At 39.6% G+C, this 24,226-nt stretch overlaps 1 protein-coding gene across 1 annotated transcript in view; it reads right to left on the reverse strand.

Moving 5' to 3' along the window:
• Window positions 1-24,226, reverse strand: part of LOC139785583 (uncharacterized) — a 94,741-nt gene that overhangs the window by 64,946 nt on the left and 5,569 nt on the right. Inside the window, exon 2 of the mRNA XM_071724776.1 lies at window positions 17,078-17,189. The gene's annotated coding sequence lies outside the window, so the exon portion shown is untranslated. The remainder of the gene's footprint in view (window positions 1-17,077; window positions 17,190-24,226) is intronic.

The following is a 24,226-nucleotide window of genomic DNA, read 5'->3' on the forward strand; positions in this document are numbered from 1 at the left end:
GGTATTACGAGGTAAAGATCGTTTCTCTTGAAATACGCGCTCTTCAGATCGAAAGATCCTATTTTCGGATAGTTTCATAAATTGAGATAAACGCTTGCGATTGGAAATAACAGAGTTTCAGCTAGTAGAAACGAGGTGATTAATAATAAGTTAATAATTAAGTGAACACAATGTATGATTATGCAAGATTTTAGATAACTAAAAATTAAAACTTTCTTAGATAAAATTTATTTAAATAAAAATATTTTAGCGGAGCAATCGCGAAATCGACGATCTACATGAACTTTTAGTAAATTGAACGCGGTTCAAAGGATTCATCGGCCTAATCGCTTAACTTGCTCGGGCAAACGGTATCTCGTAAGTACGGGAAAACCCGTCACGGTGCTTTGCGAAGCCAACTAACTCGGACTTACATCGCAGGGGATGAGACGAGGCCCCGAGCTGAAGCGCAAACCTGGAATTGTCATTTTATCTCGCTCGGTTGAAGTCGCTCGAGGACTTCGGTTTTACGAAAAGTACGAAACTTTGGACGAGAATTACGTACGCGAGAGTACAGCTTGACACCGAACAGTTAGAGCTTCAAAATCAGTTTTGATTCTTGCGACAGTAAATTGAAGAGCTTAGAATATTAGACTAAAATGGAGATCAGGGGGGAAAAGGGGTTGAAGACTTTTTCGCGGTCGGCGATATATTGATCGCGTTCCTATAAGACGCTATTCGGGGCTACTCTCATTTATATAACATGAGCTGTAAAAAAAAACATCCGACTCGCGCTGACTGTAAGATTAAAATTGACGAGGGTGGCTGTATAAATAAAAGTACCCGCCGACGAGTGGGCGCGCGCGCGTGGACCGTACAATCATCACGAATTCTAGCACGTGTTACCGCAGCCGTAGGAAGGTGCCGGGCTCCTCCCCGGTGCAATAACGATCCCGTGTCCCGACCGCGCGCCGGGCGCTCCGGAATACTTTAACACTTCGTCAAAGATACCGAACCGGCTATAACGATAACCGTTATCGTTACCCACCTTACTTCGATGCGCCCAATCAAACGGCGCCGGTCCGGCATTAGGCATTAGGTATCAACCTCGGATCTCCGTAATGCCGTGTGTACAGGGTACGAGACCGTACGAGACGATGGACATCTCACGAGCTTGAACGCACACACGTAGCGCCCGTAAAGGTGTCGATTGGCGGTGCCGGGTGATATCGCTATATGCATACATGTACCATAGGCAAGTACATACCGTACATATGTACACGTACGTTTTAAGCTTTCGAGCTGCCCGCATCAAACATCTCGAGTCCGTCGATGGCTTCAAGGGGTGTTACAATTTCGCCGACGACGCGCGACGGCACGTTCAGGCGTTCGAGGAGATCGGTCAGAGAGGAGGACGAAGTTAAAACCCGGAAAACGAATTTATTCGCGATCGCGTGTCTTTATGCTCCCGAAACGTGCGGTGTAAACCGCGGCTGTAAATTCGTCGGGATATTCTCGGAGTCAAATCGATCTTCAGAATTTGACGCCGGGTGTTGCTACCTCATCCTCTTAAAAAAAATATATATATATATTATATATCTGTATCTGTGTCGTTATTTTGCGTATTTTTATCGCTCCGCTGCTTAAAGCGCAGATTTATGTTAAAAATTCAACGCGTTTGATATGCATTGCTGCAACTACACGAGCAGGTTACATACCGTGCCCGTTCCCGCGTATCTAGAAATAGCCTCTCGACGCTTATTTATGCGCGGTCCTGCCCCCCCCCCCCCCCGCGGCCCGAAACGCGTCGCATGGTATTTGCGCCGGGATCAACAATGCACTTTTGCAAATTGTTGAAGCATGATGCGCGGCGTACAAATGATAAATGCGACAAACAACAACGCGTCCGACCTGTCCCACCTTTCACCGTATGAATGGCACGAAAATGAGTTGCCGGTGCCCGACATACAAGCGGTTCTTTTTTTTTTATTCTCCCGCTCGCATGCATCGCGCGACATCAGCTCCCGCGTTCTCTGTACCTGAATAAATAGAAATTTTCCCCGTGAAAGGAACGGTCGCCTCGCGTGGCATTGAAATGCGGAAATCGTTTAATATAACGGCTAGAAAATGCCTGCAAATTGCACGGTGTCGTCTCTCTTTAGGAGATTAAGATAATTACGAATTAAAGGAAGAAGTCGTAATAAAAGCGCGTAACGTCGTCTTTCCTGTGTTTTATAACGCTTAATAAATTGTCGTGTCTTAACGTCAAATTAAGAAATATAGCGACGATACAGTATTTTACGTTTTGTAAAAATTTCGATTCGTATTGATGACGATAAATCTATTAACGTTATGTCATTTATGTCGCTCTTATTTTCTATCTGTTCGTTATTGTGCGAGTGAAGTGAAACGTGAAGATATTAATTGAAGCGCCTCGCAGAAGCAGACAATTCTTTTTGATTGGAGATGTTGCAACGAGAGTACGCTCGTTAAAAACAATCGATAGTTCAATACCTGACAGTCCTGACACTTGTGTCGACGCGCCTTATAATCGATTCGCAAACTTGTAGCTGCTTGCATTTGAATGCAAACAGCGTTTGAATCAATGTCTGGCAACGGTTGGAATATACTTTCTAAGAGTTATTGCGCTATTTATATTCTCTTCGGGCAACGGGCGACGCAGCGGGCGATAAGTAAAATAAGATGGTATAATTGATAAAAGCTCTTTCAAAAGCTCGCCCTCGCGAAAGATCCCGTCGACCCCCGAGCAAGCGTCATGATGGCGAAACGTCTTTCGCTCTCGGCAGTCGCTAAGCCCGTCCATTCATTCAAGGGACGCGAAAGGGTTGGAGGGTTTGAGAAAGGATCGTCGGAAGAGGCGGGCGGCGAGCTCGGGATACAGATATCTGCATGCACGGCGGTACGCGCAATACGCGAGTTCTCAAATGGCTTGAAAGTGGTAGAAGTCGACGCGTCGCAGATTTAATGATGCGGCGGTAGACGAGACGAGACGAGAGAGAGAGAGAGAGAGAGAGAGGAGGGGTGGTTGGAGAAGAAAATCTGGAACGGGGAAACGGCCCTGTGTTACGGAACTGTGCCATTTCTGGGAGCACTCAGACATTCCGTACACATGCGAAATTGCGGACGAAATATTGATAACTCGATTAGCACGGATATGCAGAACGGAATCTGAATCCGTTTTCAGAAGTAAAGACAAAGAACTTCACATTTCGAGGGCAAATTCTTCGCTTCGCGCCGTCAATATCCATTTCCCGGAGAGGCGCATTGTCCGGCGGCCGGATACTTTTTCAGCGTATCGGGAATTCAGTATATACACTCGAAACTGAAATGTTGTACTAAACGCGCGGCACGGAGTGCTCTCCGCGGGCACGTTGGAAACGCGAGTGGAATCGAAAGAGCTTCGTTACTCTGACAGAGGGCTGAATCGCTCGAATCGGGTTACATTCGATCTCCGTCCTGGAAGACGGGCACCACCGTCATACATTTTCTTTACCGTTGAGATGAGATCGTCGTTTCCTCTGTGCAAACAGTGATTACATGGCAGCAAATAAATTCGGATTTTAACGATTTCGTGCCCGTTGCTTTAAATGTAAATCGAACGCTTGGAGGTTTGAACAATTGTGATAAGAGGATTTAATCCTTTTTTATCGTTTTTTATGTGGTCGTAAAAGTAAAATCTTTCGGACGTTTGAGCTTTTAATATCCCGAAATTAAGTTTTAAATAATAGATTTTAAACTAATAACGTCCTTAAAAAATTTAATAATTTTTACTTTTAAGATTAAATTCATAAAAAAATTAAACTACCGGACTTCATTAAAAAATCGATATAATATTTTATGTGCATGGCATTTAGTCTAAAATATGTCACGCATCGGCCATTCCGATTTTTATCCATCGTTTTTATTAGGTTTCCCCTACCTCTCGCGAAATAAGCGAATATTCCCAACTTGATCCGCTTATCCCGGTTTTACCCCAGTTCCTCCTAAGTATAATATACATACGACAACCTTCCATAACATATATAAACATGGCATGTGGATATATCGTATCTACACGGAGTTATTCACCAATATCCTTCTGTTAATATAACTTTTAGTAAGGAATGTACGAAAGGGTACATCGCGTTCAGAAGCACACGAATATACAAAAATGTTGCTGAACGTGTTTCGATTTTTATATAAACTTTATTGGGAAAAGAAAACCGATCTTTCTTAAAACAAATGTTAAAACACACCCACCAAGCGCGTTTTTTATAATTCGATGACTTTTTCTCGGAAGTCTAAAAATAAAATTCATACTTCTCGTCTATAAAATTCATACTTTCCGAGATATATTATTTGCCCCCGCTTTACAACGTTCCACGATGTAGATGCCGAGCTTGCGAGTGGGTTAAGGCGCGTTTTGTACTTACAAATATGTATGCTAGGGGGTGGGCGTTTTGTAGCTGGAAAAGATTCAACGGAAGCTGCTTACACGTGTACACGTACGCGTGTATTGTGCATATACAGCATAACGAAAAGGGATGCTTGTAGACACACGCCGGCTATATACTATACACATACACACAGAAGACAACCCCCGGGCTCTCTGAGGACATGTTAGCTTCGCACGTGATACTCCCAGCCTGCCGTCTTTACGACAAGAGCTCTCGGCCCGTCTTCGGTTTCGAACTGCACGAGACGAGCGAGTCAGTCTCTTCACACGTTCTACATTCTTCGATAACAGCACAATCTTGTTTTCTACTATAGAAATTAGGATAAAAATTATAGAACGAAACGCGAAGCTTCGAAAATCCATTGACATATATTGACATCGAAATTGTAATCTTTAGTCGTCACCGATCATACATGCATTAAGCGTCGTAAATACTTTGACGTTCGCGTAAAAAAACGTAGATATATTAAGTACCTATAAATGTTACGATTATTCATAGGAAAAAAATAGGCAACGCTATTCAAACAATAACTGACATTATAAATGATTGATATTCTGTATCAACAAATTAGTAAGCGAGTTACTTCGATTTTCATTTCATAGGTTAACAATAAAAGTTTAAACGTAATTTATCGATGCAGCTTTATTAATTTCAGCGCTGGTCATCTATATTCCCGATAAATGTTTTCTAATAGTTACGTGGATTAAACATCGATACGTCGGAATTATGATTTACTTACTAACGAAACATGCAATCCGAGCGACTTCTTTACTCGAATAAACAGAATCGCAAAGGGGTCATAAATATCCGGACGCGACATTCGTTCCTGAATGCAGCGAGGACATTCGAGGTGTCGAGCGTGCGTAATATGTGCGCACCCTTGATTTTCTTTTCCCTCTGCTTTTACGCCGCACGAATGACAAAACCACCGTTGTTTTCCTTCCAGCTTGCGTCCTAATTCAGAGGATTTCGCCGCTGTCACGGCGACAGTCTCAAGAGCGAAAATCTCGTTACGCGCAATACGTTACTTATCGCTGTATTATCCACCCTGCTGTCGTCAAGCTGCGTCGACATGTGCAGCGATAAGAATTATTAGTTCACGTGCATTGTATTTTTATAACGACAAGAGTGTGCTTCTATTATCCTCTTTCTATCGAGAAGAGAATAACAGTGTCCTCAAAGGAAATTACAGACGTAACGTACAGAATATTCCAAAATTAGCGGAAAGTGCGCACCTACCGTTATTCCTTGCAAAGATAAATCCACGAAACAAATGAACGCGAACGAACATGAATAAATATTTGCCCACTCGTTCGCATTTGTTCGCGCTCATTCGCTTGATCTAAATTCGGCTTAAGATTCGGGCTCAGCAATTCGATTTTCTCCCTCGATTATCTGATTTCCGCGAAAAATCATTAGTGTCACCCTTGGTGCACGCACGTGACGTCACTTTATTAAAATCGTCCCTAAGATGGTAACAATAAATAACGCATTGACGTTCACCTGAATTAAACACGCGTGGACGTTAAGGTTAAACGTGAACTCCCACGTTGCGAAAGTACCCTCATTAAACGTGTCGGCGTTAACGACGCATTTGTCCCCTTCCGACAACTATCATCCAGGAGCCTCTATTCCAGATGACAATGCGTCGCTTTATGTTTTAATGTCACGCTCGATGAAACTTTCACATTCACTAAGATAAAGCCTCTCTCTACCCATTTTTTTTATTCTGATCCCACATTGCCACGCGTACTTTTTACACCGCAGCAGCGCCATTCAAAGTCCATTGTCGTACGAGAGGCGATATTATAATTCATAACCATATAGCCCCCTATCCAAGAAAGCTGTATCTTTTAGACTTTTCTTTCATGGCGCCGGCCAATATAGTGGAGACTCGTGTTGCACATTACCTTGCGTTATCCGAACAGGAAAAAACCGATATAAAAAGCCCATGCACTTTAATGACTCTATCGAAAAGGAGATATGAATTATGGGGGATTATAAATCCATTACAATATAAACCGAGGAGAGGTACGTGTTTTACTCGGTCCTTTACAATATGTCAGCTGATTAATATTATTTAACATTGTTTTACACAACCAAAATCGAATAGACGTAGCTATGCAATATGCAATCAACTCCGATAACCCGTTTATTGGTCACAGCATTGTTAATAAAAAAAAAGAAAGAAAAATATAACGTACAAAATGCTACTGCCCAGTATTACAGAAAAAATAACCATTAAATTACAATCGATCGGAAATATCTTTACAGAATTTCGGCGAGCTTCGAGTTTGATTAAAGCGCGGTTGCGCCACGGAGCCAAAAATTCCAATATAACGATGTCGATCCTATATCGCGTGATTGATATCGGTATTGCGGTTCCGCTCGCGCGCGCGCCGCGCCGAGGCGCGTGAAAATTGGCATAAACTCTAATAAAGCAGTGTGTGCCGCCACACGCGGGTCACGCGCGGTAATTAAATAAATTCTGCGGGGGCGGTCACACCGTAAATACTGCTGAAAGTATCCGGGAATTCACTGCGCCAGCTTTTTTTACGTGGTTTCCCCCCCCCCTCCCGGCCCGACTAGCGGTATTAGGTACCTGTGGCACGCGAGCACGCGGTAAATGGACAGTAAGGCGGAAAACTCGCCGTAATTCAAGCGCCCGGCGAGAGAAACGAGACGTCGGTGGCGCAAAACTGCCCGTTAGAACGTAAGGCGAGAGCTCCCGGGATAGAAGGGGAAAAGAAAGAAGAAGGAACGGGATAGAAGGGAGTGATGCTTTATTACCCCCCAGCCCCCGACCAAGTTTTATGTTCTTTAATCTGTGCGACGCTCTGCTCTCGTTTCACTTCGACGCCGCGCATTCGCGAAATTTTACGTCCATTTAGGACGAGAGAGCCTTGTAAATGATGCAGTTAAGCGCCGCCGAAAGATAGCGTGCGGATTCACGACGGCTAGAATTTTCAGGGAAGAGAGACGGGGAGTGCGAGGGAGATCGGTAATAACACCTACGTGGTATTATTAATGAGAAATGCCTCTTCATTCATCTCTCCTTATTCTCTTATTCTGCTTTTGTCTCTCCAATCTTGTCCATTTTTTTTTTTTTTTTTTTTTTTTTTTTTTTCGATAACGTCGTATCATTCTGGTCTATTTAGCGTGGAAGCTTTTATGCGCGAAGCGTTCAATAACGCGCGACTTACGAGCGATCGAGGTAATTCGAGTATCGCGAATTATTGTCCGATGGCGATCTATCGGGTCTGTCATAAACCGGGCCTGATCGATCGCGCGCGCACACACGACGACGGGAGAGGTGACGGTGACGGCACAAAACATTTGACTTCGGTTATAACCGCGGCCTGCCTTCAAGCGCAGCACACCGCCGTCCATTAAATGCATTTCAATCGCATGCAGCACACGTGCAATCGCGACGTAACATTTTCAATCTGAATATGAGCGCGTATTCTCTCCCCCGAGTTTCTTACAGAGATTAAAATCGACCCGACCTACTCGGTGGGCCCCCTTAGTGCACCGTCGCGATTCGCGAGAACCCACATTTGCCTGATTAAAAAAATTGCCCGTCCTCCTCGCTCTCGAGAACGTCACGTACGAGGCGCCACCGCGGTTTTCATTCGATTTAATCGAGCGAATGAAATTCTACGAGATAAAGGATAATGGCAAAAAATCTCGAAATGCGAGAAAGACGACGTGTCGCGCCCCCGAGGATTTTGGCACCCCTGCGAATAAGCGGCGCGTAATAAATTGATATCGCTGAAAGTATGACTTTAACGCCTAAATAAAATCAATAATGTTCCATTAGAGTTTCAATATTTTTAATATTACAGCACATTTTTTAAACTAACATTATGATGGATTCATTTACTCTCTATTAATTGAAAGATAATAAATCCGTCATAATATTAATTTTAAAAATATGTTGTAATATTAAAAATATCGGAACTCTAATGGATTATTATTGATTTTATTTAAGCGATAAAGTTATGCTTTCTTTTACCTTCACGCCGACAAAAAATACAGGCAAGCGTCACGAAGAACTGCACTTTAAGAAAGCTGCAAATTTAAAGACACGTCATAAGAGAAATTGTCGAGTTATCTAATGTGACATTATATCTTTCAAAGAAACCTCTTGTATATATTTGTAATAATACAAATTGTGATACAAACGTCAATTTTTTTGTTCTGTCGACTATTCCACAGTTTTTTAAGCTAGCTGTTTGAGAAACTACGGCCAAACGCGTACTTACGGCGTGGCGCCAGCGAAATCTCTGCAACGAAAGCTCGGGGGAAGGCAAGAAAGCTCCAAGCATCGACCGCATTTCCGCAAGCATTTGATGCTTGAAAACAGGCGCCGCGGCGTCTAGACGCCCCGCCGTCCGTTCGCAATCGTTCGCAATCGTTCGCAACCGAGCGGGTCGTTCCCGCCTCACCCGTGACATATCCCACTTTCGCGGCGAGAAACAAACCCTCCCCTGCGGATATTCGAATATTCATCGAGCTAGAAAAAAATAACAAGCGACCGAGCTCGGCGGGACACGTCGGGAATACGAAAAGTCCGCGCGTGATCGAATCACTTGCTGGCGCGAGCAATGAGTCCCTTCGCGTGAGAGACTCCGCGTTTAGCCAACATATTTTGCGATCTCCACGTACGCAGAATGACGCAAATAATTTGCAAGTGCAAGGGAATGATGCGCGGCAATTAGCGGAGACGTTTTCATTCTCGCGACTGACATGTGGGAAAGGAAACCGAAGAGAGATGCGAGCGCGTCAATGACGGATCGAGGTATTTTAAGACCCTGGAGGCGGCGCGATGCGGCGGAGAATGAGCATAATTAAATTGAATAAGTCCGCGTGTCTCTATTTCGATAGAGACACAGATTCGATAGATCTAGGGAAGTGTGCAATACGTATAAAAATAGATGGAATACAGTTCATCCGCTTAATGTAGATTCGCAAATCAAATTGACAGAGAAATTACGGGCAATTCACTTAATTCGTGGAAGTCAAACTGCACGATGACGTGTTCACCGACGTGACACGATTGAGACTGATAGCGTGCCGAAACATTGATAAGATTAGCAAATACCGCAAATACAATTGTTCATCGTGATACACGGCGATTTGCATACAGATCGTTTTCACAAATAAAGTAAATTACCCATAATCGGTCTGTCAATTTGCGAATTAATTCGACACTTTCTGTGTATTTTTATGAATGCCATGCGGATTTTTCGAGCTTTTTATCTTTTAACCCGGAAACGGGCGCCTGATTTTTTTTTCTTTCGTAAATGATCACCAGGGGTGATTTTTACACTCTAATTAAAAGTAATTGTTATTAATTACATATTACCTATTTTTGATTATTCTATAATTTATTAGTATTTGAGAACAATATGTACATAGATTTACTCAACATTTTGAGACCAAAAAATATTTATAAAACGAAAGAAGCACATTAAAATTACTGTGACATGAGTTTTATTTTTTCGATACTGTAAAATTCACCCGCATCCGTTTCCGGGTTAAATTATCCATTCAAAGTATCTCAAAATCATCGACGGTGATTTACCTAAAACTTTGCAATCATGATCTTTTTAGTGGATTGGTTGTCTAGTCCTGTACAGATGTTTAAGATTTTAAGCGCGCGCCCGATGGATAATCCGCTACTGACTAGCATCTAACAATAATCTTGCGAAACCCGCTTTTCACTCGTTTCTTTTTGTCCTCGATGTGGTAAGAATCCCAGGATACAGGCCCTCTCTCCGTCCCTCTTCCTCTATCCTTCCCTTTCTCACTCTCACCGCGAGATGCGCATTTAATATGGGAGAGTAATCCCCGCTTTTTACACATTGTCGAAAGTGGGCCAGAAGGTTATGGCATGATCGCTGCTGAGTACCTGACTATCGTAACTGGGTCGAGTACAGAACGCAGAGATTAATTAGCAACTTCGTGGCCGTGTGGCGGTTTAGGAACTTAAACCAATATATCGAGAGTTTCAACTAAAACAGGTCGAACGCTTCATACGCCCGTTAATACAGCGATTTTATTATATTTTTTCCCCGAGTTGCTCCCACATCGCAAATTACGTCGTTCACGCGTAAGAATATGGGGAACAGATATCTATCTCGAACCAAATTTTAAAATACCCGTCGAACTCTATAGTTCATTAATTAGCACAAGCATTTAAATAGGGGAGTACCTCGTGTGAATCAAGTCCATTGTATATTTCAATATTCAGATTTTATTTCACGTTCTAGAGTTTCTAGAGTATTATTCATGAAAACTATTTCTTCGTTTAAAGTACTCGTAAAGAAATATAGAGACCGTGTCGTAAAGTGCGAAATAACGCTTCAATCAGAGGAACAGATTACGCGTGTCATCATCGCATTTACAAATCTAGAAGGCTTATTTTTGTGAACTTTTTTATTCTCTCTCGCTCGATTGAGTTGTTTAAGTGTGTCTCCAGGTAAAAATGCGATATCGTAAAGGAGTTTAGAAGGTATTATTTAAACATCTCTCATTTTTTATTCTTTGGACTGGCCGACAGAACGATCGATTCCATGTAGGCACAAGTTAGAAGATCTAAATATAGTACAGCATGAAGTATAACTAAGTAAGAAAGTAAAGAATATTTTATCTGATTACGTAGCACTCGCCATATTTAATTAAATCTTCCTTCTCGATATTTCGCGCATAACGGACGAAGGTCCAAACGGCGCGAGAAGCGTCTGAGACATTTTTACAAACTTCTTTGCAACATCCCTTAGATGTTTGCGCTGTCTGAGTAATAACGCTACTTTATACGTGCGTCTCCAACATTTTCTGAAAAATAAATTAGCGGCAGGTTTTATATGCTATGCATAACGCGTAGCGCGCGTTACGGCATTAATCCTGCGTGGAAGAAGCCACTTACTCGCAACAAGGCGTGAAATATATCTTCAGGACGCCAGGCTGCAATTTCGCCGGCGAAACAGAGAGAGAGAGAGAGAGAGAGAGAGAGAGCGAGAGGGAGGGAGGGAGGAAGAGAGAGAAAGAGAGAGGGATGTGCGATAACGCTTATAACAACACGAAAACCGCTTTCTCGCGCCGATCCGGGGCGCAGATTCACCCTTGTATCCGCTGAATTACAGCGAGCGCGGAATAATGAAGTTCACATAATACTGTAACGAGCGTGCGACGGGAGTAACCGACGCGGACGCGACGGGCGCGTAACGATGGGATCACGTAATCGGCCAATTATACGAACGATCTGGACTTGATTACGGTGAAGGTATTGCGGCGGTTGCGCAACATCTGCCATGACTGCACAATGTGTCGTTCTGACTGATTGATTAAAACCGTAAGATAATTAGCAATTAGCTACCGCGTCTGCCGGCGCGGCGCGGCGCCGGGCGCCGGGCGTCGGCCAGGCCCCACTTTCCATAACGAACATGCCAAGAGTTGAAATGTCAGAGGGTGAGGCACGTGTGCACGTCGATAACCCTAATAAAGTCGTTACCGCGCGCTACCGTCTTCCGTGGATGAAGCTCCGCAATAAAGGGCATGGACCGAAGTCGAGCTCGGTCGAGCGTGAATAAATCAGCGAGATAAAACATCGACGTGACATCGTAAACATAATTGATCGACTTTGTGACTCGCTATATCGAGTTTCGCATTGACAAGAGACATTTTTCAGGGTGACAATTAATCTGATTGACGTCGAGTTATACGCGTAAATATTTGTCTGTTCACACAAAATTTAATACACGAGACTTATATGGAATATTCTAAAACGCACTATTCAGTCATATCTTGCGCATTTTTTAAATTGATTTAAAACGTTTTTCTTTAGGCGATGTAAACGAGTTGATAAAATAGAAGAGTAATATACGCGACGGAAATCCCATATGAACGTACCGAATTTACTTTGAAATACACGAGATACGTATTAAACGCACACACCGTACATTATTATTTGTTTTGTAAGTTTAAAGTTTAAATATTTCGTTGCGTGTGACGTAGTAACAGTTCACGCGCCAGCTCGAGCGCTTAATTGTTTTGTTGACTTCGACTAATTTTAACTTCGAGAGGCCCACAAAGTGTCGCGCGAAATTGTCTTTCCATCGCGATGTATTTACGCGATAATTATCTTATAATAGCGGCGCCTTACTTATGTGTACGTTCGGTACTCATTTTTTGATTACCGAAAGATACACGGCTTTTTGCCATGATATATAAAATCCTCTCCCACTGGGTACGACCTTGCAGATGGTGGAGGGGCTCAGTACTTCGAGGTGTTCAGGGTACATATTATGGAACTTTTCAAAATGAATTCCGATCGGAATTCATTCCGAAAAGTTTCATAATAAGAACTCTGCACTCTGACGACGGGGAAGCCAAAGGTACCCATTGCACTTCGCCGCCGATCGTATAAAAACGGCTCGTCGCGTCGCGCTTTCGAGAGTGCCGTTCAAAATCGTCGGGTTTTCGGGAATACCGTGGCGCGAATGTAGTAATTAGCATATAACCGCGTTCTTTCCACGTTCTTGGGCGCGATCGCCGACTCGGCGATGGGACCTTATCGCTGTCCCTCGCGTCAGGTGGACGAGCGCGTTCGTACCGGCGCGAGGAGTCGTAATAATCTTCATAGTGAAGAGTTATTTCTCGTCGGTTTCCCACGGGATCCATCCACGACGCCTAGTTCGGTGTACCGTTGAAAGCTGGAGATTCCCGTTACAGGGCTGGAATTAAACCCTGGTTTTCTCGGCGGTCCCCGGAAGCTGTCATTTTGGCAATGAATCAACGACGACTACCATTTGTGTTTCACGACGGTCCATGGTGCGGTCTCGCTTCGCGTATACTTGGCGCGAGACACTATACGTGTCTCTTGATATGTATTTTGAAAGATTTTCTTCCTTCTTTCTTTTTTTATTATGTGTTCTTCCATTGATATTAATAATAGTGTCGGTTTTATTTTAATGCTAATAATACTTAACAGTGAATATGAATAGAACGATTAATTGTCAATTGGAGAATTTCAATTTACAAACAGTTTTTGCTTGTTCCTGTTTCAATGATTATTGTGGTTACGAATGTATATTTCAGTTTTAGGATTTAACCTTTAGTTTCTTTTAAGAAACTACTTCTAGGTGCTGGGAATCCTGCCATTCCACATCAAGATTAATTTTTTAATTTAATTTAGAATTTTTATTAGTAAAATACATGCATAAACGGTAAAATTTTATTTAATAAATAAAGATTAACTTCGTACAATTCACTTTGCATAATTCGCGAAAGTGATGTGTACTTTTTCGTTTAGTATCACGGGGAATGTAATTAAAAAATGTGCGAGCACTTAACAAATTCGAGACAAGTCGAATGGGTACCCCGATATCAATCGGATATTAATAACTTCAATTATCTAAATGCTATATAACATTTAGATAATTTTTTCTAAATGCATATTTGAACTTAACAGCTATAACCGAAAAATTGACAAACTTTTTAAACGTTTAATTCGTATTTTGTAAAATCCGCTTGTTATCGGTTTCGATTTGTCTCGAACGGTTGGTACCCGAGAATTATTTGTGCCCGCGCATATAACAAGCTACAACGAGAAATGCGTGTATTTTATTTCTCTTCTTAAAAAGATATTTATTCGTAACCATCTTTCCATAAGGATCGTTCTATCTCATTTATTTTCCAATAAAAAGAAATGTGTTTTTTTAACAATGGGAGAAGATATATTCTCGCGCGAATTTGTAACAATCTCGCGTAACAATCGCGTTATGCAGATTTAATTAAGGAAAAAAAAAGGTGACTGTCGTTGATTCGCTGCCAAAATGACCGCTATCGGGAGCGGTCTGGAAGATCCGGGATTCGTTCCCTCCTGCAGCGAGGTCTTTGACGTTTAACGGGCCGCTTAACTTTCCTTTGTGAATTGATCTCGTGGGTCCCGAAAGAAATCAGAGTACGCTCAGCTCGCTCTCCGCCATCAAGATTGTTCTTCTCTGTGTCGGATACTAACCGACGTACCACTCGGCGGAGGAACTTTGATCTGGTCAAATCGTCGGGCCAGTTATCCTCCCCCGAACGCGTTGACAACGCGGTTATTTCTCGCGGATGAAGTCGCGCGCTGTATCTCGCGTTCGGATCGCGTTTTAATTAGATTCAATTGACGGGAGTGCCGTGTAGTATCGCGCGATTGTAATTACCCGCGTTTTCGCGAGTGTTGTGCCACTCGCCAAGGACCTGCGGAGCTGACATCCCGAGCAGCCTGAGAGGAGGAGGCGGCCAGAGAGAGGCATCAGGCGCCGGCGGAGCAACATGCGGTAAATATAATTGATTTTTACATATCTTTTTATTATACCTTATGCAAAAGATATAATACGTCTTTTTGGTTGAATAGTTATTTAGAAAATAAAAATTAGAGGAAAAGATTTTTATTTTTAAATCCTAGAAACTTGTATTCAATAGATAGAGTCTTAAAAAAATTACGCAATTATTTTATTAAATATTTACTTAAAGAATTAACCGAATAAGTAACATTTATTTCGCCAGTCAATAGTTGTGTTAAAGAATTAAAATATAGAGTTCAGTGTTATATGTGTTCAGGAATTATTTTTTTAAAATATTATCTCTTTTCTGCTCTGCTTTAATTTAGATTTTGTATTTGTTTGTTACAGAATCACCGTAGCGACGTTGCAGAATAACTCCGCTGTTGCGCATCAGTCGGTGAGTGATAAATAAATTTTTATAACCGAGGTAACGGATCTATGACAATTACGTCAAATATATTATAGAAACGCTTGTGTCAAGTTTTATAACAATAAATTATTACTAATATTATATTTCATAGATCCGTTGCCTTAAAATGGATTGACTGGAACAGATTAGGATTTAACACTTAATCCTGGATAAATTTCATAAATAAATTTATCATGTATTCTGTCACCAATAATATAAATATATATAAAATTAAACAAAAATAAAATAAATAGGATAAATAAATAAATAAATACAATTGGTATTGCATTGATTGCATTTAATTACATTGACAGAACGAAATAGGTAATATTTGTTAACTGAGTACTTTGTTTTATTCTCTCCCATGTTTCCTCTTCCCAAATATCTTCCAGGATTAAATATTATATAAATTGGTACAAGAATACAATGTATATACTTAGAGAAAATAAAAAAATGTCTTGAATTTAGAATATATTAAAAAATTATGTAATATTATATAATGTTACTTAACTATATGTAATATTAATTATAAGTGAAATTATTTTGTAACAAAGAAATTATGTAATGCTAATGCCAAATATATCACACGAAATCGACAGAAGACGTATGATAATATAAAATTCGCTAAATTAACGTGTTTAATAAGTTTTCGCCATTTTTGTAAATTTTTAGAATATTTATCAGTTTTTATTCTTTATCAGTTATCTTTTTCCTAAACGCGGTGATAACGTGATTTTTTTTATTCGCGTTACATACAGAAATTACGCGAAATATCGCAAATATCATCGGTTAATTTATTCGCCGTGTTTAATAGTGCGAATTTCAGATTATAGTTTTTTTTTTTTATTTGATAGTTGATTTAAACCTCGAAATTTCTCGTCTTTTTTCTATAATATAACAAAATTTAATAATAAAAATTTTGACCGTTATTTTTGGAAATATTTGCAATAGTCAAATATCTGATGAAAAATTAATGAATTTCAGTATTATTATACTTATTTCGAACGCCTTCGTGTAATCTGGCATCAGTAAATTATCTCAAATGTATGGATTTATAATATAAAAATATGTCAAAAGTGTAAATTATGTGCAATGTATTTTATATAAATTTATTGTATTTTATATAAATGTAATTATCTCAAAAGCGAATTTTTTGTAATATATTTTATATAAATTTATTGTATTTTATATAAATGTAATATTTCATATAAATGTAATATCACAATAAATGTAATATCTCATAATAATAAATATGTATGTAAATATCTCCATTCAAATTTTTTGTATTTTATAATTCTGTACCTATACTTTCTATTTTTTTATGTCAAATAAATTGAAAAATTATAAATTGTAATGTTATACATTGTTATGTATTGTACATTGTACGACAAGAAAAAAAATAAATAAAAAAAGCACATATCCAAAGAAAAGAGGACCGCCGATAAAAGTTGGCGGGGGTGGTGGAGGGCCTCTACATTACTGTACAAATTGATTTGTTTTTATTGAATAAAATTTTAATTAAATCTCGAAATAAAACAACTAATTTAATATAATATATATAACTAAATAAATGCAAAGTCAAATTTAGCCAAAATGCATTAATCGCATAATATTCAATAAAAGCAGAACAGCATTATAAAAAGATAACATTGCTTATTCATTTTCCTCGTAATTATTGTTAAATAAATGTCTCTCGTTAATAAATGTTAAATCGTACATTACCAAACGAACGAAAAACCGCGCTATTCTATTCATCGCGTAGTATAAAGAAAAAGGTTCCATTTAATATTTCTAAAAAGATAATTTATAATTTTCTATTTCAATGTTGACAACTTCAATTTCCGTTGGAATACCCTCTCCGCTCTGACGCAATGTTATCTTTGCCAATGTAATCTCACCTCTACTTTATGATGCATCTGATCTCCTCCCATTCTCCCAGCGATGAAAGGGATCTCCGGAGAGTATTCCAAGCGCCAAACCCATCGAATATGATGCTCCGGTGGAAGAACACTGTAACAAATTGAAAACAAGACCATCGATACAGCTATCGCATTACATGGTATCTTAACCGCTTCTGCTTCTGATTGCACTCTATTTTAAACTAGCTTATTAGTTTATTCATCGAAACAAATGCACGTGCAATTTCCTGCCTGCGATATTTAACCGGGAATAACTGCTTGCAGAAGAAAAGCAGATATTATGAAACTTGTGTATGCACATCAAACGCATGGTGATTGCGCGTTTATATTTCTATGTTCCGTTAAAACAAACTCTACCTCAGTAATAAAAATAATTTTACAGAAGCAAATTGAAATCAGAGAAATACATGATAAAAAATATGGACGCGCGCCGATCTTCAGTTTCATTGTCGGTTACTATTTATTGTGTGAATTACATGACACAGGATGCGTACACAAACACACGATGAAAAAAGCAAACGGAGAGTGCTCGACAACTATCAGAAATGAAGATAATTAAATTTTTATTACGCGTCCATGGATTCCATAAAAATGTCACGATACTCAAAAGTTGCACATCCATTTACACAATATAATCTATTTACGGGTCTACGCAGGCTTTTGAATAACGCATATCTATACGCCGTATAAATCCTGAATTTATTGCATTTTACCATTGTTAACGCAGTTTATTTCGGAGAGAAGAGAGCTTATATAACAAAGTTCTCTCTCATACGAAATCGATATGAATGATCAAGAGCCAAACTCCAACGTAAGCTACTATTTTGTTGTATTTCCCATTGTTGCGAGGTGTACGTTTCACGTATAGGTATCGGTTGCACATTCCGAAACTTGAAAACACTTCGTGCGAAATAAAATTTGGAAAATTCCATCGCGAGCGCGAAATAACTTCCGGAACAAAATCCTCGAGATACATATACGCCAGAGTATGTTATACAGTCAAAAAGTATTTTCGTCCTAAATGGAGTACATTACTTGCAAACAATACTAAAGCGATTATCGCCGGATAATTTAGAAAGCCGTCGAAACGTACCGCACCCGTCCGATAATTTAACTAATAGCCGTTGCGCAAATCTCATTAAAATCAGAATGACGTACTGCTTTAATCATGACCGTGGCAGCGTTACGTTTGCACAGAAGATGCGGAGTGTGTATAGGTACGTGCTTTGTAATATATGGCGGACGGTAATCATCAAGAATCCCTGTTTAGCCATATGTCGTCCACCAATTTGCGTCACGGCAATTGGCCGCGAAATTTAATCGCGTTATCGGGCGAGATTTTCCCCATTGACAGTTGCGTTGCGTGACGGTTCTCCAATTAAATATCCTGACTGGCAGTAGCGAATTTGTCCCCAACGGCTGTGGCTTATGCAAATGTAATTTTGCTCGAAAATATCGGAACTTGTACAAATCGCGCCGCGTTACGCCGTGTAAATACTCGAAAAATTCTCCAAAGGCTCGCAGGAATATTCCATGTAAAATTACACGAGGTATCAAAAGGGCTCGAGTACCTAATCATTTTCTGACGTATTTCAGCAAACATCGCCTTTATATAATTCTCTGACTATATCTTTCAGACGATTTACAAGGATTTTCATGTAAAATCGGAATTTCAGCAAACATAATTCTCTGACTATATCTTTCATACGATTTACAAGGATTCTCATGTAAAATCAGAATCTGATGACGTTAAAGTAGAACTACCTACGTAATTTCTTAGCGTTTCAAATAGCAAAAGATTGATCTTATATAAATAACAAGAATTAAAATAGCATTTAAATCCTTAAATACCATGTGATGCAAATTAATGCATATACTGCAATAATATAATGGCATAATAATGTACTATCATACGTGTGCAACGTATAAGAATATTTCGTGTTTTAAAAACGAAACGAGAGATTTCGAAACAAGAACCTCTATATTTCATTAGAGGTTTATTTACAATATTTAGAATGTAGGTACCTTCGGTCAGTCCTTTTGTTATCTCATTTATCTCTAATTAGATAATTTGTAAAACTGGAACGCTGACTGGCATTCACGTCGTCGCGTCACGATGTTCTTAATAATCGTAGGATCGCATTTTCGGAGGCAAACGAAATTGTAATGCAGGTACGCGAAAAAGAAACAGTGCTACGCCACTGGACGGAATATTGATCGAGAGGGTGTAGAGAGACTCTTACACCGGGAGTGAGTCGCGAGCCAACCCTTACGTAGGCTCTCTCGCATACTCGCATTATGTCTCGGATGGCGACGAAATCAGGACCATTAGGCTGGAACGTTAATGTTTTCACGTTACTCGTTAACCGCCAACATCGCCAACATGGCTAGTAACCGCTTACAATACATGTCCAATTACTATTTCATACTGTGTCATGCAGAGTGTTCGGTAAATCATGGTAACAGGGGGATGATTCTTCGTGAAAAAGCACGTAAAGAATAATATTGTTTTCTCGAGTGCCCGTGTAGCTTAGAGAAAGGCACGTGAAAGTGGTGCGTGAGTGTGTATCTATTCGAAATTGATATTACGCCTGTTGTCTGTATAGTAGCAGTAACGATTTACACACAATTTTAGAATTTAACGAGTAAGGAAAAGTGGGCTTTTGAGAGCCAAACGCGGTTAGTTGTGCGTGAGTTAACGCTGTATAACATTTAATTAATAATTTAATACAAATTATAAATCGTACATTTCGATTCTACTTTAAGACATCTTCAGCGACGCAGTGATAGATAAATTAAATAGTCGCAAGTTCTCATGAGATAGCTCAAGGTATATAGAGCCGGAACCTCAGCCGAAACCTCAGCCGAAACCTCGGCCGAAACGTACGATTTATAATTTATATTAAATTATTAACTAACATTATACAGTTAACTCACGCACAACTAACCACGATTAATTTGACTCTCAAAGCCCACTTTTCCTTGTTATTCATTAATTTTAATATCGAGAGTCTTTAGTTAATTGATCATTTACATATTTTAAAATTTGTTTACACGACGATACGTGATTCCAGTCATCGTTAATTTTCGCTAACCTCTCGAAATGACAATAAGGTACAATTGCGAATATATATTTTAGCTACAAGTAATTATTACAAAATCTGCATCCTAATCGACACAAACGCACACCTGCCAACATATAATTAAACAGACATACCAGACTTTTATGTTCAAAATCATTTTATCTCGAAAATTACGCGATTAATCAAAAAAGACATTTATTCCATATTTTTTATTTATCCCACCACACACACGTTGTATCGTGAACGTACATGCACCTTTCAGCTGATATTACTTGAGAATTTGCTCGGATAACAATATTATCTAAACGAGAGAAATTTTCGAATCGTCCCCGCTGTAATCTTCATGTTCACTTTAACAACCCTCAATTCCCCTACATAAATCAAGCTCGACCAAGGGTTGAGATGCTAACTGACCGTTGAAACGGATTCGAAACGGAGGAGTGAATTGATATCCGTTCGCCGGCCGGAATTTGTCAGTCTCAACCGTCTCAATCTTCCAAATCCCTTTCGCTCGGCGGCGCCCGATCGGTTTTGCTTTTGAGAATCGAAGTTACGATGCGCCGGGGTGTACCGCCACCGCGGGCCTTTCTCTTTTGACGGGGCAGACAAAGGGATGCAGAGAGAATGGAAACCGCCACCTTGATGCTCGTGGTGAACCACGATAATTGGATCAGCCCACCCCCCTATGAGTCGCGACTGAAATTAAGTAACCTCCGGCGCGTATTCCTGTGACGGGCTGACGATCTCGTCGGGGACAACCCTGAAAAGCTCGCCCGACACGGCGAAATAATGTTAGCGCGCGAGAATGAAACAGGGAATATAGGGGAATGCAACAAACGCACTTTGCCCGCGTACGAAATCCCAGATAAAGCTCAGGGCAACGATTGCTTCAATTATATTAAAAAAAAAATGTCGTTCTCTTTATCAAATAATGTCGCGTGTATTTAATGTATGTCAAGTGCTTTTGTACACGCAGAAAAATAATTAAATTACATAAAAGTCACGTAATTCTGCTGATAGGTGAAACAGTTGCATAAAGCAATTGCATTCTGCGAATGCATCGATGCACTCTTGCGAGAATGCAAAGGATGCAGCTTGAATCGCCGAAAGGTAAAGAGCGCTGTGCAGAGTTTTTCTCTATAATTTTCCTCCATTCTCGCTTAAATAAAAGAAAAGAACTACGGCTCGTCCCCGTTTCCGAGGATCACTCGGTATAAATCAACGTCGTATATGTACTAGGGCGAAAATATTTTTCTCCGGTAAAATAAATATTACATCTCGTTAGGTTGGCGTTACGCGAGCTCGCCTAAGAAAGGACTTAAGCCGGCAGAATGGCGAGGCCGTAAAGAAAGCAAGCGGAAAAAGCTTCCTCGGTGTACGACGAGAACGCTTTGTGCGACCGCGGCTTCCGGCGTGACAAAGCCCACCCGAGTCGTCGGAAAAGGCAATTTGTACAGAGTCCTTAAGTTACACGTATTAGTCATAACGTCGTTCTCTCGCGGTAACGACCAATTATATTGTGAAGGAAAGTCAGGGTGTCCCAGATCGAGCCATCCCTTACCTACGAATTCTTTGATCAATTCTTTGGAATCGAATTCTTTGAATTCTTCTTTAACAAGAACTCGTCGATTTCTGCAAAAGATATCGAAAGATTCTTCGCGAATTAAACTTCGGGAACGCGCGAAAGGATAAGATAAAACTTTGTTCTTCATTTTCAACGTTAAAATATTAATATATTACGTGACGAGAACTTGTTTCTCTCTTCCGCGATTGTGTCTTAAATTCGCGCATAAATTAAACAGATAATTTCAGCGAGGAACTATAATTTATAATGTTTCTTCCACCAAAAACAAAAGAGACTCAAGAGACTTAAAAGTGTATCAAGCAAACGGACCTTACTTTGAATTTCTAATTCGAAGATTAGTTACAGCGATATTTAATGCAGAAAGTTTACAGTACTCACGGAAGAATAGTGATATCGCAACGTTAAGATGAAAAACTTGGATTTTTTTTCTTCGCACAGAAGTTAGCATTGGAATAAAATCCCTTCGATGCCCCGGCAACAACAAAATACCCGAGGTTATTACTCGGTTGCGCGAAAGAGACATATCTCCGGGGGTGAAAAGTAGTTTCAAAGCGTCTAGTCTAACAATGGGGCGCATGAAAAGGGGGGGCGGGGAGAAAAAGCGACGGGCATGAAAAGCGTCCCGGAAAATAAAGGGTAGATACGGTGGAAAGAGCATGCGGAAGGCCCGGGGAATTCAATGCCAAGGTTGTGCGGCGCACGAAGTTAAATCGATATTCAATACTCCACGTACGATAGTGACATTCGTACAGAGAATTTAATCGTATTTTACAAATGATATCTTCGATTTCATGGCTGGCATCTCGGAGATTAAAGCTAACTCGCGATCGTAAACCCCGCTTCGTCAAAGCTTTCCTCGTAATTCTTCGAAACTATTAAAAAAAATCGTTTAAGATACACCTTAAATTCATTTTATAGCTTTCCGGAAATTATATTACATATGCAAGCGATTGATTTGGAAAAAAATAACTGTAAATTGATCAATTTTCACGTTTTATAAAAATATAGATATCCTGGATATCCAAATCTTGAAAAATATTATATATTGCTACTATTGAGTGAATTCAACTCATGATACTTTTTTAAATAAAGATATAAGCGCTTTCAATTAATCTTGTAAGGAAAAGTAAAAAATTTCTGAGATTTGTGACAATTTTTTAAAATTCTTTTTCAGTTTATACAAAATTCTCCTCAATGATTAAAATATATTACGGATGTAAAAATGTCATCATAAAAGATAAATCACTTATTTAATATTTTCTTTCAAGATTTAATATATTTTTACTCAATATTCTATTTTCTCTGGGATTCTTTGCTTCTAGTGAAAAAATATTATATAATAAATCTGTTTGTCGCTTGAAGTACCAATGCAATTCGTGCGCGAATTCAAGACACAATTGTGGGAGAACAATAGATTTTTGTCGTATATGATTCTCGTTTTCCAGCTCGCTTCGCGTAGTGAACATTTCGTTTTCCGTCGGATGTATATATATTTCCGGATTATACATTCTGTACGCGCGGGCTGCACCTACGTTACGTTGCTCGCGAATATTTCGTGGCTTCGATTGATCTATCCGATTGGACGAAAGAAATCAATCGTGTGCATTGTTCCGCGAATGACATCGATAGGCTCTATTAGATACTGTTTGAATGAGCGTACGTAAACTCTGCCACGAGCACCGCGTTTTCCAGATCTCCTCACAATTTTAACAGATATCCGATAATCGCGAAATCTTAAACTGTTAATTAATCAAATGTTTAACAGCTCAACCAGACGGGAGAATGTTCAATAATCATGTTCAATGTTCACCATTTAAATTTAAAGTTATAATTAATGATTAATGGAGTTGATCATGTTGATCAAAATTACCGCCCTTCAGTAAACATCGTAAATATCGTTATATATTCATGACATAATTAGTTATATGATTTAAACATTAATGATAAGGCTTTCTTACTTCTCCTTACAGTTTAAAAATTTATATTTGTAAAAATTACGTAAATATATTTATAATACAGAAAATTACATAGATATATTTATTAGAGATAAAAATTACATAATATTTATAATAGTAGGTATATCGATCAGATAAAAATAATTTTAGGAACATTCCGTTTTTAAATTTTACACAAAACAGTTCATATATTATTTTATCTTAAAACATATTTGCTACAATTTTAACATGAGCCTAAAAAATATATCTCTCTCGCCTTAAAAATATTCTAAGATTCCATTTTATTTTAGTTGCTTAACTTTTTTTCAAACGATACATCGCGTTTGCAAGGCTCGATTATATACGTTGCATGTTCGCGTCGATCGTGCATAGAAAACGCGAAAGATTGTTTCTTCTCGATTCCGAAAGTAACAATCAAATACGAATTTTCCAACGGAGGCACAGGCACGTTCTTAAATCCTGCCTAAAGCGAGCTATTCGGCGTGTACAGTGTGTACTCCTCATA

Source organism: Temnothorax nylanderi, unplaced genomic scaffold (assembly GCF_030848795.1).
Source record: "Temnothorax nylanderi isolate EJ_2023f unplaced genomic scaffold, tnyl_v1.0 TNYL_tig0008_pilon, whole genome shotgun sequence".
NCBI classification, from domain to species: domain Eukaryota; kingdom Metazoa; phylum Arthropoda; class Insecta; order Hymenoptera; family Formicidae; genus Temnothorax; species Temnothorax nylanderi.